General features: G+C 34.4%; 1 pseudogene; it reads right to left on the reverse strand.

Annotated features, from left to right (window-relative positions):
* Window positions 1-10,434: 10,434 nt before the first annotated feature.
* LOC112424206 (U6atac minor spliceosomal RNA) lies at window positions 10,435-10,536 on the reverse strand (annotated as a pseudogene).
* Between the last annotated feature and the right edge of the window lie 5,441 nt (window positions 10,537-15,977).

Raw genomic sequence — 15,977 nt, forward strand, 5'->3', positions numbered from 1 at the left:
GGAAAATACAATGGTCTTTAAAAATTAAACTTCATGCATTAAAAGGAAAATGATCGCATTAGCGGCTGTGTTATGCATGCAATATATTCATTAATCTTAGGAATGGTGTTCTATTTAAGGTTATGTTCATGAATTTGTACTTATGCTAAACAATAATGACATCCATTAAAGACAGAATCATTAGACTAAATCTGTACACGCTGGTTTGATAAAACATTTAACTGTTTTGTCAGGCAGAGTTCTGTTAAATTGACATTTATTTTTAGTTTTTTGGGTTTTTTTCATAATCTCATAGAGTGGTAGTTAGATAATAAGCAATTAATGCAATTTAGGTACACCTCACTTTTATTCTGGAGGAGACAAATTATTTAGATTGATGGTTAGCATGAATGTTGAATGTGCCAATTGTGACAATGATTTGAGAAATTATTTTGATAAAGTATCATTTCACTAGAATAAAACTTAACAGAGGAGGAAATCGACAAAATACTAGTCCACAATCCAATTGTGGAACTCAGTCCTAACTTGTTTCAGGATTTAGATTTTTTTCTGATTTGAGATAACTAATATGTTACAGAACTCCACAACCAGACACTCTGAAATTTCTCCAGCAAAAATGAGAATATTCCATCTAAAAGTCATACGTGAAGAATATGTAAAGCTTTATATGTGAGCAGCACAAGTGTCTCACTGTGAGTCAAGCTCCAGTCAAGTTTGCCCAACAAATGGGTTATTTTAAAACTTGAATTTTCTGAGATTTTTGGATTTGGGAAAGATGGATAAAAATTGTAGACCTATATGAATGAGTTTTTAACTGCTGCCTATCACATATACAACTAAATGCATACATATTCTTTCAGGTATCTCAGAGAGTAGAGATCGATTCATGCACCTAGTCATGAGCTGGACCATTCTTTGTGTCCCTGAACATCACCTCCACTTCCACCTCCTAAATTAAACACTTCCTATGTCTTTCAGAAGAGAACCCAGGAACTACACTTTCCAGAATCCTTTTCCTCTGACTTTGAACTAACTCCCTGCCACATTTGGGAGTTGTAAGGAAAGGAAAGGCAAAGGCCAAAAACTGAGCAGACCAATGACAAGGACAAAGTTCAATGTGATTTGCTGATGAGCATCTGAGAATGAGACCTACTGGTGCTGCAAGCTGACTGTCTAGTGGCTTCCTAGAGGTTCTGGGTATGGGGGATCAAAGGAGTTTCTGTGTGAGCTCTTAAGAACAGCTCTGTCCCTTTGATGCTGTAGGTCGGCATCCTTGGTGACAATGTGTCTGAAAATCTGACAAAAATTCTTAATCTAAAGTACCTAGAGTGTTTGTTTTCCTGAGTGAATCCTGAGTCAAGATCCCACAATGAAGAACCAGTTCTCAAACTGTGTAAAAGTGTGGCAATTGTTATACTTGCCTTCTAGATTTACTCAAAACAAACAATGAGCAAGGTAATAAAATCTACCAATAATAGATTCCTGATTTTCTATATCTAACCTTGTCTAAACGTTTAAACAAGGGTATTTGCATTGAGCATCTTTTCATACATGGAAAGATAATTTGCTGTAAGCTTATCCTTGCTGTTCACAGATAAATCTAATATGGAATTTCAAACAAATAAATAAGAAGTAATTAGGCTTACAATATTCTGCTTCTCCAAAACACGTCTTTATTATTATTGTTATTGTTATTGCTATTATCTAACTAATCCATCCTTTTGTTATTTACCTTTATGACTAAGCCTAGTGAAGTCCAAATCAAAGAACATCGCTTTTATTTTTAGGTCCTTTAGGGTGGTCATTTAAAAAGAGTGCTATTGAATGTCATATTTTTATTAAATAACTGAAAGTTCAAACTTGTGTATTCTCCATATTTCTTCTGTAATCTTTTGAATTTAGGCATTTATTTGAGCCTGAACCTGCATTTCTTACCTACTTCCGTTGTCAGAAAAGACATTTTATGAAAATGTATTTCTCTGGGTTCCAAAAATGGGAGTTTGTGAATTAGAGTGTTATCATACTAAGTTAAATGCCTCCAAAGGCCTCCATGGGATTTTACTGCTAATTTCAAGATTTATGTTACTAAATATGTGCTGGCTAATAAAGCCATTCTTGAATGATAACTTAACAGACTATTTGGCATAAATGAAATTGTTCACAGCTGCATGCAAGATGTCACTACATGAAAAACAACAGAAGCACTTATCTTTTGCATACCGTTAACCACCTTCCCTCAACAAAACAAAATACATCTACTGATTTCTCTTTGTTCTATTCTTTTACGAGAGAACAAGAATGGAAGAGTAAACTACAGCTGAATAAACATAATAATATGCAAAATATAAGATATACAGACATATTAAAGAGACTGACACGTCTGTCTGTCCATTTTTATTTATTTTGATTTTGTTTTGATAGTTGGAAGCCAACCTGAGGTTGGTAAATTAGTTTCAGGTAAATTAACTCATTGGGAAGAATATAAGTAACACCTCTTCTCTTTGTGATACTTGCCATCAACTTTATTATTTACTTTTGAGAAGTTAATAAAGATGGAAAAAGTTTAATGTTATGGGTAACATTCAGTCTCTTCCTCTCATAACTAATAATTGCTTTTGATACAGAAGATTGATTATCACTGGAAAGTTGAGTTATTCTTTCACATATTTTTGTATTGTCCAAAATTCATATATTGATGTGAATGAATTGCTAAGAAATACTTAGACTCAATTACATAAATTGCATTTATTTTATAAGGTTTTATGCACTTTGGACCGTTAAATATATGCAAGAAATTATCTTTGCATGTCATGTAGCATCAGATCCCACTTACATTTGCCAATTTAGTTGTGTCTCTGGAATGTCAACTTAACTAAGCTACTTGCTCTATTCATTAGGTCATGTGCATATAAACGGTGAAGCTGATACTGAAGGGTTATCTAAATAATTTAGTTTAAGCTTGCTCTTTTAAAATATTTATTCCTCTCTTGGAAATATCTTAAATAATTTCCTTGCTAATCTTGTTAGTTGTCCGAATCTGTTATTTTGATTTGTCTATGTAGACACAGTCTCTTTCTTAGTTTAATAATATATGATAGATTCATACCTACAGGGGTGCAACTGAAAGCTGACATTAGGGACTTGATAAAATGGGTAAATGAGTCCTTGTGTTGTGTACAGAAATGCCATCGTCATGTTATACATGCACATCTTTCTGAACATACAGAACATAGCTGATGTTTTGGAAGCAATCTCTGACTCACAAAATCTTAATTTATTCCTACAAATTATTTTATTTTCATTTGCTAACAGCTTTTGGCTCAGTATATTAATTATTATAGTAACTTTCTATTGATCATCTCGTGACATCTTCACATCCTGTTGATGAATTTTACTCAACATATATAATCCTCAAACCTAGAAGCTTTCTTTTCTCATATTATCTATGTATTCCTTTACTCACCTGTCAATTTTATTGTGATCTTTTGAAATATATGGTGGATTTTCCACTGCTAAAATGTTTGGACTGTAGTGGTTTGTCATCGTTGTTTCATTTTGTCTTGTTTTGAACTTAAGATTGGAGAATAAATTGTAAATTATATTTTAGTAGTCATTTAGAAGAGCTTAAAGCCTAGTCCAAGCCAGCTGGTACCTTTGAAAATATACTAAACAAACAACCAAGTGTCAAATGTCTAGCTGTCAATTTCAAGCAATGTATGTATTCCAAGGAAGAAGATGGCCTTTGAAACTTAATTCTTTTAAACATCTTAAAATCTATTAAGTGGCTATTCATTACTCTAAGGCAAATGACTCACGCTTTAAACATCATGTCACTCTGAAAAGCTCAACTAAATGTTAACAGTTACCAATTTAAACAGTACTTAACAATGATGACATTCAATTATATTCTATATTCTGAGCACTTACTTTTCTTCTGATAAGCTGATCTTGTGTTTGGGGAAAAATAATATAAAAACACAAAAATGCATCCTGATATCTTAGAGTTAAATCGTAAAAATAAAATAATGCCTATTAAAATCAGCCACTTTGTATTATATTAAATTTACAGAACATGTTAAGTAGGAGTTGGCAGTCAACAAGCTGTTAGAATTGTATTGCTCGCTGAATTTCATGCCATTCTTTACCTGTGATGAACTCAATGAAAACTGAACCTTAAAAAAAAAAAAAAAAAGACAGCCATTAAGCAGACGTAATTCCAGATCCAAATAAGATTTTATATTTTAAGTGGCGGTTTCAAATACATAAAATAGATAACATTGCACTTTTTTCTGCCAATAGCAAATGTTTATCCAAAAAAGAAGTCATTTTTCAAGAAGATTGCCTTGTGCACAAAATAACGTTTCTCAAGATTTGATTTAGGTGAGCTTTTCTTATCGTGCATTGAGAAAAGCAGGAAGAGAAATACTGAATATTAGCAAAATACAGAGTTTATCAAGTGTGTTTCCAGCTGAAAATAATGATTTTCTTATTTTAATATAAGACATGAGATAATTTATTCAATTGACACTGAGTACGAGATGAGAAAACTGTGTGACTGTTAATTTCTTTTTGTAGGCTGGTCATTGTGGCTACTCTGAAATGCCTTTTGCTGCTAGCAGTTTACTCTTGCTCCTTCTCTCAGCATGCCTAAATCCAGCATAAATCTCCTTTTCTTTTGCGAAAGTGTATTCCTATGAAAGCTAGTTGCTTTGCCTACACAAAGTTGATACTTCTTGTTGATTATTTAAGGAAATAAAAAAAATCATGTCCATGTGAGCAGGTGGCACCAATGTTGTTTACATTACAAAATGTTACTATATTTTTCTTTTTATTCTTATATACTAAAGATGAAAAGGCATAAAAAAGGACAATTATTAAAAACTCCTCTACTAATAATTGATCTTGGTTAGACTCTGTTGTAAATATAGGTGCCATGTATAATGTTTTTATATGTCCGTTGCTATGTTCTAGAATGTGTGTGTCCCCTAAAGCGGTAATAAGAGTCTTTGGGAAGTGATTAGATCATGAAAGTTCTGCCCTCATGAATGGGATCACTGCCTTTATAAAAGAGGCCCAAGGGAGCTTGTTTTCCTCCTCTGCCCTTGAAAATGTGGCAAGAATATGTCATGTATGAAGCAGAGAATAAACCTTCACCAGACACCGAATCTTCTGGCACCTTTACCTTGAACTACCCAGCCTCTAGAACTATGAGAAATATATTTCTATTCCTTATTAATCACCCAGTCTAAACTATTTTTTTGTGATAGTAGTCTAAAGGAACTAAGCCACCAATGATAATACCACACACCATGTTCCTGATTGACTGAAATAGAACAGGCATTACTTTTTTCTGTTTTTGTAACATCCCTGGATTCTGTCCCTAGAAAGGATAAACACATGATAAATAAGCGGTTTTCTAGTATAAAAGTTAAAATATAAACTTGTTAAAATAACTATAGCTACAATAGTTTGTTAATAGATACACAATATAAAATATGTAAATTGTAACATTAACAAATAACCAGTTTGATTAGGATGTCATGGAAGTTACTTTTACCTTCTGAATATGAAGATGTCTCACATACAATATATTCTACTATGCTGAGCTATTTAGGCATAATTGAAAGTTTGAATAGAACATGTATTCATTTATTTCCCTTTAGTAAATATCTACTGAGTTCTTCAATTCTGTGCTTGGCATTAAGGATAGAGAAGGAATAGCCAAAATATCCTAGTTAAAGGAGCCTTAGAGCATAGGTATTCATGTCGCTTTATAACTTTCAGCCATTGACCTTAGTTTTCTCATTTGTGTACAAATTATGGTTCGAACACATCTCACAGACCCTTACATATTTGAGTTAGTATGCCTCTGTGAAACAAATTTAACTAATCTTGGCAAAAAGAAAATGTTAAAAAATGAAAATACATTTACTTACACAAACCCAGGCAGGGCAGAGGTGCCAAGATTAGGGGATTGTGGGAGCAGGAATGGGCACCACCAGCACTCTTTCTTTGGCCTTTACTTCTATGTTCATCCTCATATCCCAGAATTTTGGAGAAAGCTACACCCCTGGTATGGTTCACAGTAGTCCTTAGGGTTTATATTTTCCCAGATATTCAATTAGAGAAAGAGATTGCAAGGATTCTTTTGGCTATGGAGTTTCAAAGTATCATTTGGATAGACTTCAACTTGCCTGACTCTCATGACATGTGTTATAGTCAGAAAGCTGCACTATTTTCAGAGCCTCCATTCAAAACTAAGGAAAAATTAAATTAATAAATAAAGCCCAGGAAACAAATTTGAAAAACGAACCTCCAGGGTAAGCATGTGGTGGGAAGGAGGCATACATGTACGCTGTGCCCATCAATGAACTTCTATTCAAATATGCTAAGAGAGCATGCTTGTTTTGTTATTAACTCATAGAGATGTTTTAATCAACTAAAACTCTAGGCTTCTTATTTAATTTTTTGTGGATTTTAAAGTATGTGATGATTTAACGTAGAAGTCAGAATTTATATTTATTCTGTATCATAATTTAGCCACCTTTATAGAAAATAATCATCAAAAGAAAGTAAAAATGACTAACATAAAATGTATTTTTCTTTCTAGTAAATGAATTCCAGAAGTTGCTGGTACAGGATTAGTGTGATCAATGCACATTCATCAGAACCATAGCCTCCTGGCCCCAGAATATTCTCCTGCATATCCAACTGTCAAATCTGCATTCCTGGCAACAAGATGGAAGCACCAGAAAAAAGGTATGTCTTATTAAAATGGAAAATTCAAAGAAATTTCATAGATCATATCTACCAAATATTTTAGCTAGAAGGACACCTGATGAGTGTCATGTTTCACTTTAAGAGCAATATACCAGCTTTGATCAATGTTCTGCTGCCGACAAAGAAAGGAGAGTAGATATTTTGGTATCAATGAGTAGTCTCTACACTGTGAAAGTGTGTGTGTGTGTGTGTGTGTGTATGTGTGTCCTAAATATTTTTGATGCAGATCTTCTTGAAAAGTTGTAATGAAAACATATAATTTAATTTTCTGAGATACTTATTTAGAAACTAAGTGAAGCAGCTCTCAGAAAGAATTTTTGAGAAGTCAAAGCACTACATTCTTTGTTAGTTTTACTTAAAGAAGTTTATACAATATTTACATTTTAGTTATCATATAATGCATATTAAGCCTATACTTTTCATATACTTTTTATTGTAAACATGAGTTTCTAGATGTTTTCTTAAATGTGCAATGTCTTTCCTATAAAAATAAAAAATGCATTTAAATAATTTCAAGGATTATTGATCTGTCAATTGAAATATATTTTAGAATATTAAATATCTTAGGATATTACTATGAAAAACTTTGCATATTCATTTAAAGTTGGAACAGTGTTTGTGATAGAAGCTTAATTTTCCCAACAATTTTGTTAAAATTAACCTGCTGACTATGACATAATTGCTGACTGTTATATAATACTACAAAGATTTTCTTAGATATATACACGATATTTTCTCTCATATATATATATACACACACACATACATATGTATGTATATACGCATGCACATATATATTTTTATTTCAAGCAAATTGGTTTTTGCATTGTTTTCCAAGCAAAATAAACACAATTCTAGTTATTTAATACACATTGCAGAATCTTCATTACCTACAAAAGTCATTGTTGGTTGGGAATTATTATGATTTTGGTTCTGTTGTCAAGTATTCTAGGAATACTTTCTCATTTTGTTTCTGTGTAAAATGGATTGGCATGAGAAAGGAAGAGAGTCAAGGTTGCCAAGATTCATTTGTCAACATGCATTGAGTCTAATCAGTCAAATAACTCTGACTTTTTACAACTGGACTATCATTCACCCTAGATTAATCCTGCTGATTCAATATTTGGTAATGATTTACTTTATAAAATACCTTGCTGAAATGAACATGAGCTATATTTGTCATTCTTCTAATAAAACAGTTTTTCAGTAAAAATTTAGTTCATTTGACTTTTTAAAAAATGAATCAATAACAGTTCCAAGAAATTGGACTTTAGTTTTAAGACATCATAAAATATTAGTCCATGGTCCATTTCGTAATCTTGCCAAGCTTTATGTTCATTGAATTACAGTGTTCTGTAGTTGAAGGGGGAGTCACTTCTGGTCTGCCAGTGTAGTAAACACTGTTGAAATGCCCACAATACCCCTTTGGGAAGAAAAAAAGTAATTCTACCATGGTCAGTAGTGTTATGAGATGCTAGTTGCAGTTTTCAGCTTTTCTTTGAGAATTGCCCTTAGCTGAAGAGGAGAAACTGGTCCAAGGTCCTACCCACATTTCCAGGGGCAGCATGTTTTTAATAATTAGTTGATGTAAGTATATAGAAGCCTAAATTTCTGGACACCTAAACCCAAATGGACTCAACTTGGAAGGATGATACCTCATCTTCATAGCTCTCTAAAATATCTTCTGTGGCTTTGGGAGGATCAGCTACTCCCTCTACCTAACTAAGCCTTCTTTCCTTCCACAGCAGGTACTAACCTTAAAAGCACTCCCTAATTAATCTCTGAATGTTTGTTTGTTTATTTACTTATTTATTTATTTATTTTTTATTATACATTATGTTCTAGGGTACATGTGCACAATGTGCAGGTTTGTTACATATGCATACATGTGCTATGTTGGTGTGCTGCACCCATTAACTTGTCATTTACATTAGGTATATCTCCCAATGCTATCCCTCCCCATTCCCCCCACCCCAAAACAGGCCCCAGTGTGTGATGTTCCCCTTCCTGTGTACAAGGGTTCTCACTGTTCAATTCCCACGTATGAGTCAGAACATGCAGTGTTTGGTTTTCTGTTCTTGAGATAGTTAGCTGAGAATGATGATTTCCAGCTGCATCCATGTCCCTACAAAGGACATGAACTCATCTTTTTTATGGCTGCATAGTATTCCATGGTGTATATGTGCCACATTTTCTTAATCACTGATGGACATTTGGGTTGGTTCCAAGTCTTTGCTATTGTGAAGAGTGCCACAATAAACATACGTGAGCATGTGTCTTTATAGCAGCATGACTTATAAACCTTTGGGTATATACCCAGTGATGGGATGGCTGAGTCAAATGGTATTTCTAGTCCTAGATCCTTGAGGAATCAACACACTGTCTTCCACAATGGTGGAACTAGTTTACAGTCCCACCAACAGTGTAAAAGTGTTCCTATTTCTCCACATCCTCTCCAGCACCTGTTGTTTCCTCTGAATGTTATTTTCAGTCTCAGTGTTTGCTTCAAAGAAAACTACCTAAAATCGCCACCATTTCTGATTTGCTATGATTATAAATTAAGTGACCTGGACCTGGAAACTGAAACTCTTTTGATGTAGTAGCAAATTATAACTATGTCTATTCTTAACTTTATGATTTCAAGTTAATTTTACTTTATCTTGAACATGAAAGTAAAAACTGGGTTAAACTGCTCTGCCTTATTCTAATGGGAATACTTCTCTTTCCTTCTTCATGTACTTTATAAGGATATTATTTTTAAAGAAATAACTTGTTAGTTTAATATTTGAAAATGAATTAATGCATTTTAGCACAGTAAGAGAGTAAAAACAGAAAGAAATCATTTCCACACATGCACAAAACAGCATTTGTTAAAATCCAGTGTCCATTTCTGATAGACATACATACACGCCAACAAAGAAAATAAACACACAAACCTCTCACTAAACTAGAAATCAAAGTAAACTTCCTAAATTTGATAATTGCAGCTATAAAAAAATCTACATTAACATCACACTTGATGGTTAAAGACCGAATGGTTTCCTTTACAATTTGGAAAAAAATACAGTATTTGTTCTCACTATATCTATCATTCTGTTAGTATTTCTAGGCATCAAAATAAGAAAAAGGTAAATAAATAAATTCCTATTTGCAAAAGAAGAAACAGCATTGTCATTAATTTTCCCATTTAGAAAACTTTGTGGAATCTAAGAAAAGCAACTTAAGCTAATAATTGTGTTTATCAGAATATAAGACTATTATACAAAAAAAATCAAACCTATGCGTATATACTTGCAACAGATCATTGAAAGCTGAAATAAAAAAAAATTACCATGTAAAACTGAATCAGGCTATGTTTTTTTTTTTTTTTTTTTAGATGGAGTCTCAACTGTCACCGAGGCTAGAGTGCAGTGGGGTGATCTTGGCTCACTGCAACCTCTGCCTCCCAAGTTCAAGAGATTCTCCTGCCTCGGCTTCCCGAGTAGCTGGGATTACAGGCATGCCGCCACCATGTCAGGCTAATTTTTTGTATTTTTAGTGGAGACGGGGTTTCACCGTGTTGGCCAGGCTTCTCTCAAACTCCTGACCTCAGGTGATCCGCCCACCTCAGCCTCCCAAATTGCTGAGATTACAGACTGAGCCACCAGGCCTGGCCTGAAACGATGGTTAGATGCCACGAAGTAGGTGGCAATGCCTTAACCGTGTGCGTATTGTCAGGCCCAAGGGCCTCTTCAATGCTTGTCAAGGGGAGTGCTATGAAATTTTAAGACATAAATCTGACAATGAATGAAAAAGAGCTCTACACTGAAAACTTTAAAATTTGCTGAGAGAACTTAAGAAGATCTAAATAAGTGAAGAGAAATACCTGTACTGTGTTTATGGGCCAGAAGACTCAATATTGTTAACTTGAAAATTCTCTTTAAATTGATCAATAGATTCAAAAGAATTTTAATTATAATTGTAGCACAATGTTTTTGTTTGGTAAAAATGACAAACTGACTCTAAAATTCATTTCAAAGTACTTTGAAAATGAAGGACAACTTTGATGGACTTACACTTCTGAATTTAAGTCTTATTAACTTAGAGTATTCAAGAGGTTTGGTATTGGCATCAGTTTAAACAAATAGATCAATGAAACAGAATAGAGTTCAAAAATAGACCTACACATATATGATTAATTGATCAACACAGGTGTAATAATTTGTTGTGGATATGAAATAATATAAACTTTGTTCCAGGTCTCACATCATTTTTTGAAATGAACTCAAAATGATTACATCAATATGTAAAGTTTATAACTATAAAACTTCTAGAAGAAAAACATATTTTGGGCCTTGGGTTCTTATACATGATAGTATGATGTATAAGAAAACATAAATTGAATTTCTTAAATTTAGAGATTTCTGCATTTTGAATTACACTGGTAATGGAATGAAATGACAATCTACATATGGGGAAAACATTTGTAAACCACATATCTGATAAAGAATATGTGATTCAGAATCCATATAAAACAGCCAATATTCAAAAATAAGACAACAAAAAACTCAATAACAAATTGTCAGATGATTTGAACAGACAGATAACTAAGTAAGATATAGGAAAGGAAAATGAGCAGTGAGAATATGTTCAACACCACTAGTTGGTAGAGAAATGCCCAACAAAACTTCACAGAGACACTGCTATCGGCCTATTAAAATGTCTAAAGTTTCAAAGACTGAGCATGCCAAATGTTGGCAAGGAAATGGAGGAACTGAAATATTCATACTGTTAGAACATAAAATTGTAAAACCACTTTGCAAAAGAGTTTGGCAGTATATAAGTCAAAGACTCTATTTTTTATTTGATCAAAGACAGCTTTCAAATCTCACACTTTCCTTCTCCCCTTTGTTCCACCTATTCGGAAGCCAGTAAGAAAGCCAGCTTGCTCCCTTCCTTGGAGCATGCAGAAAGTTTAAATTCACCTGTCTTCCATCATTATGAACTGATACTGCCCTATTTTCCTTGGGGTAAATGTTTGCCCTTTTCTATATGAGTAATAAACTGTATTTCATACTCATTGGTCCTGTGGGTCATTTGTCTCAACAATTGTATAAAGTCTTAAAGCTGGTGGTGGGGAGGGAGTGATGACCAGTGTGCAATAGGGAAAGTGGTGTCCAATTAAAAATTTAAAAGAGACAATTTCTTAAATAGGTAAACAAATATTATCATCTCATTATTCCAGTAAAATGACAGTGTGTATCTACACAAAGACTTGTACATGAATATTCATAGAAGCTTAAATTTTAATAGTCTCAAACAGGAAATAACCATCAAAAGGTACATGGGTAAACACATTGTGGTACAAGCATGTAATAATTATACTGAACAAAAGAAATCCTACACAGGAATTGTATGTACTGTATAATTCAATGTATTTGAAACTGAAAAAGATGCAGTGAATCTGCAGTGGCAGAAAGCAGATCAGTGGTTCCTGGGAATGAGGGAGTGATTGTAGGAAGAGCTGCAATGAAGGTGATATGGCTTGGCTGTGTCCCCACCCAAATCTCATCTGGAATTGTAACTCCCACAATTCTCATGTATTTCAAAAGGGAATCAGTGGGATTTGACTGAATACTGGTGGGGGTGGGTCTTTCTCATGCTGTTCTCATGATAGGGAATAAGCCTCACGAGATCTGATGGGTTTGTATAGAGGAGTTCCCCTGCACAAGCTCTCGCTCTACCTGCTGCCATCCATGTAAGATGTGACTTGCTCCTCCTTGACTTCTGCTATGATTGTGAGGCCTCTCCTGACATGTGGAACTATAAGTCCACTAAACCTCATTTTCTTCCCAGTCTCCCAGTCTCAGGTATGTCATTATCAGAAGCATGAAAAGGGATTAATGTAGAAGGGATTAAGTAAGGAAACATGGAAAGTTTTGGCAGAGGGATACACTCATTATCTTGAGTGCAGTGATGGTTTCACAGGTGATTCATGTGTAAAAGCTTATCGAATAGTAGAATATAAACCTGTACCATTTATGATATTCACTAATGTCTTAATAAATGTTTTTTAAAGGTCACTTTGTCTTTATTCAATACCAGCCTGCATTACCCTTTCTTTTCATTCCATTTCTTCTTTGTGAATTATGGCTAGTTCATATTATATGAACAGCTAAAAAAAAGAAAACCCTCATCATTCCATATTCACTCTATTGATTCCTTTAACTCTCCTTATAGTACACCAATACTAAATTGCTTTTTATATGTAACTAACTCTTATGGCTTGAATCTTCCCTATCTGTGGTGCTTCTCCTGCCAACAAAAGTCATCTACTCCTATTCTTCATTTGGCTAATACACAGTTCTTTCTTCAAGACTGAATACATTTTTTTCTACTTCTTCCCCAGTGCTCTGTTTTAGGTGATCCTCCTCCTCTGCATTTCCAGCAAAGTTCTCAGAGACTGTGTGTGACTCCTTCATTGCACTCTTGCCTACTCCAAGTAGGAGTCCTGGATTTTATAACCCCTAGCAAAGTGAAAGATGCCAAGAAAGCATCATATAAGTATTTGTTCAGCTGAACTCAGCTCCACTTCCTATATGCATTGCTGTGTTCCTTAGAAGGACCACTAAAATGCTTTCAATATCATTAAGTATGCAATTATAATATATGTTTGCAAGCACATTTTAAAAAAAACTAAGAATTGACTTATACATAAAAATATCATGATATTTATTTATTTTTTTATAATAAAGAATTAATACTGGTTTATTAATTGTAACAAATGTCCCATAGTAATATAAGATATTAACTGGAAAACTGATTATGGAGTTTATGGGAACTCTCTGTAAGATCCTCTCAATTATTTTCTTTTTTTTTTTTTCTTTTTTTATTATTATTATACTTTAAGTTCTAGGGTACATGTGCATAACGTGCGGGTTTGTTACATATGTATACTTGTGCCAATAACATGATATTTAAAGCAAAGAAAACCATGTGAAACAAATACAAAAAGAAGAATTTCAGACTTTGGTTAAACTGCACACAAATCAGAAAACACATTTTACTTTCAAATGGAAGAATAAAAGCAACACTTTAGGTTAAATAGTATTTTGATGATAACAAGTATCAAATATTCATGTGTACATACGTTTATTTACTAAAAAATTCAATATATATTTGTTACATTTGTCTTTGGAAAATGAGTAACGTAGTGGAGAATATTGGTGAACCAAGACATATCTTCCATTGGGCCATTTTTATATTAACTATATAGAAAAGTAGATATTGAATCAAAACTTGGAAGATATTTCTTTAAGGTTCTGTGATCACAGGCCACAGCTCTTCTATTTCTGATAACAGATCAGTACAAAGGAGAAAGGTAATTAGGGGAGATTGCCAGAGACACATGCTCATACTACCTATATACCATAAATCATAGAAATGTGCATTTGCATTATTACATTACCCTTTTTTTCCAGTTAATCCCAGTGTCACAGTGTCATAGGACAAAAAAAATGTGATGATCTATGTGGCATTTAATTTATTTCATAGAAGACAATGGTTTTAAAACAACAGTATTTTGGCTATATTAATATTCTCCAAAGAAACAAAACAAAGCATATTTTATAAACAAAGTTATGCTTAATAAAATATAGTTTATTTTTCATAAAATATAGTTATATAATTTGTATATAAAGTATATAAAATATACTTTATTTTATAAAGCATAAATGAATAAGATAAGCAAAACCAAAAAGGTATACGCACACACACACATACACACACGTACAAAGAGAGAGAGAAGGAGAAAGAGAGAGAGAGAGAAAAATGATTTATAAACTGGGAGCAGTGACTCATGTCTGTAATCCCAACACACTGGGAGGCTGAGGCGGGAGTAATGCCTGAACTCAAGAGTTCGAAGCCAGCCCTAGCAACATGGCAAAACCCTGTCTCTACAAAAAAAATACAAAAATTAGCCAGGTGTGATGGTATGTGGCTGTAGATCCATCTACTTTTAGGACTGAGGTGGGAGGATCACTTGGGTTGAGGCTGCAGTGATTCATGATCACACCACTGCATTCCAGCCTGGATGACAAAGTGAGACCCTGTCTCAAAAAATGTTTTAAATATGAAAACTAAAAATAAGAATTTAGTTCATGTGATTATGGAGACTGACAGGTTTCAAACGGGTGAGTTAGGAGCTGGAGACCAAGGAGAGCCAATGGTATGGTTTCAGTCTGAAGGCCAGCATGTTCAAGGCCCAGGAAGAGCCAATGATTCCATTTGAGTTAGAAGGCAGGAAAAAGCCAACGTCCCCGTAGAAAGTCAGTCACTCACGGAGAGTATTTTTTAATTGAGGAGGGAAAGCCTTTTCACGCCATTCACGCCTTCAACTGATTAGGGGAGGCCCACCCACATTAGAGAGGGCAACGTGCTTCACCCAGTCTACCAATTTAAATAATATAATCTCATTTAGAAACACTCTCACAGAAACATCCAGAATGATATTTGACCAAGTTTTGGCACTTGATGGCCCAGTCAAATTGAAACATAAAATGAACACTCACATTGGCATTTCTGGGGACTTCCATGAAATCTGCCTCTCTCATCCCAGCAGGAAGCTGCCAAAGTTTCAAGATTATCCCTGAATGTTTGTTGTTAACACATTAACAACATTAACACATTAACACATTAACAATCCCTTCTGTGTGTTGTTAACAAGTGCATGCACACTAAAGAATAATGTCGGCCGGGCGCGGTGGCTCAAGCCTGTAATCCCAGCACTTTGGGAGGCCGAGGCGGGCGGATCACGATGTCAGCAGACGAGACCATCCTGGCTAACACGGGGAAACCCCGTCTCTACTAAAAATACAAAAAGAAATTAGCCGGCCGTGGTGGCGGGCGCCTGTAGTCCCAGCTACTCGGGAGGCTGAGGCAGGAGAATGGCGTAAACCCGGGAGGCGGAGCTTGCAGTGAGCCGAGATCGCGCCACTGCACTCCAGCCTGGGCGACAGAGCGAGACTCCGTCTCAAAATAATAATAATAATAATAATAATAATAATAATGTCATATTGTTCCCATCATTTGTTCCACAACAATTTACTTTGACAGGTGTTCTGGGATTTTTTATTAAATAGTATATAATTTTTGTGATCTATTAAACCTATGACACAGTGTTGTCTCATGTCCTCTGACGACAAAATTGAACCATCCTG

This window comes from Macaca nemestrina, chromosome 7 (genome assembly GCF_043159975.1).
Source record: "Macaca nemestrina isolate mMacNem1 chromosome 7, mMacNem.hap1, whole genome shotgun sequence".
Lineage (NCBI taxonomy): Eukaryota > Metazoa > Chordata > Mammalia > Primates > Cercopithecidae > Macaca > Macaca nemestrina.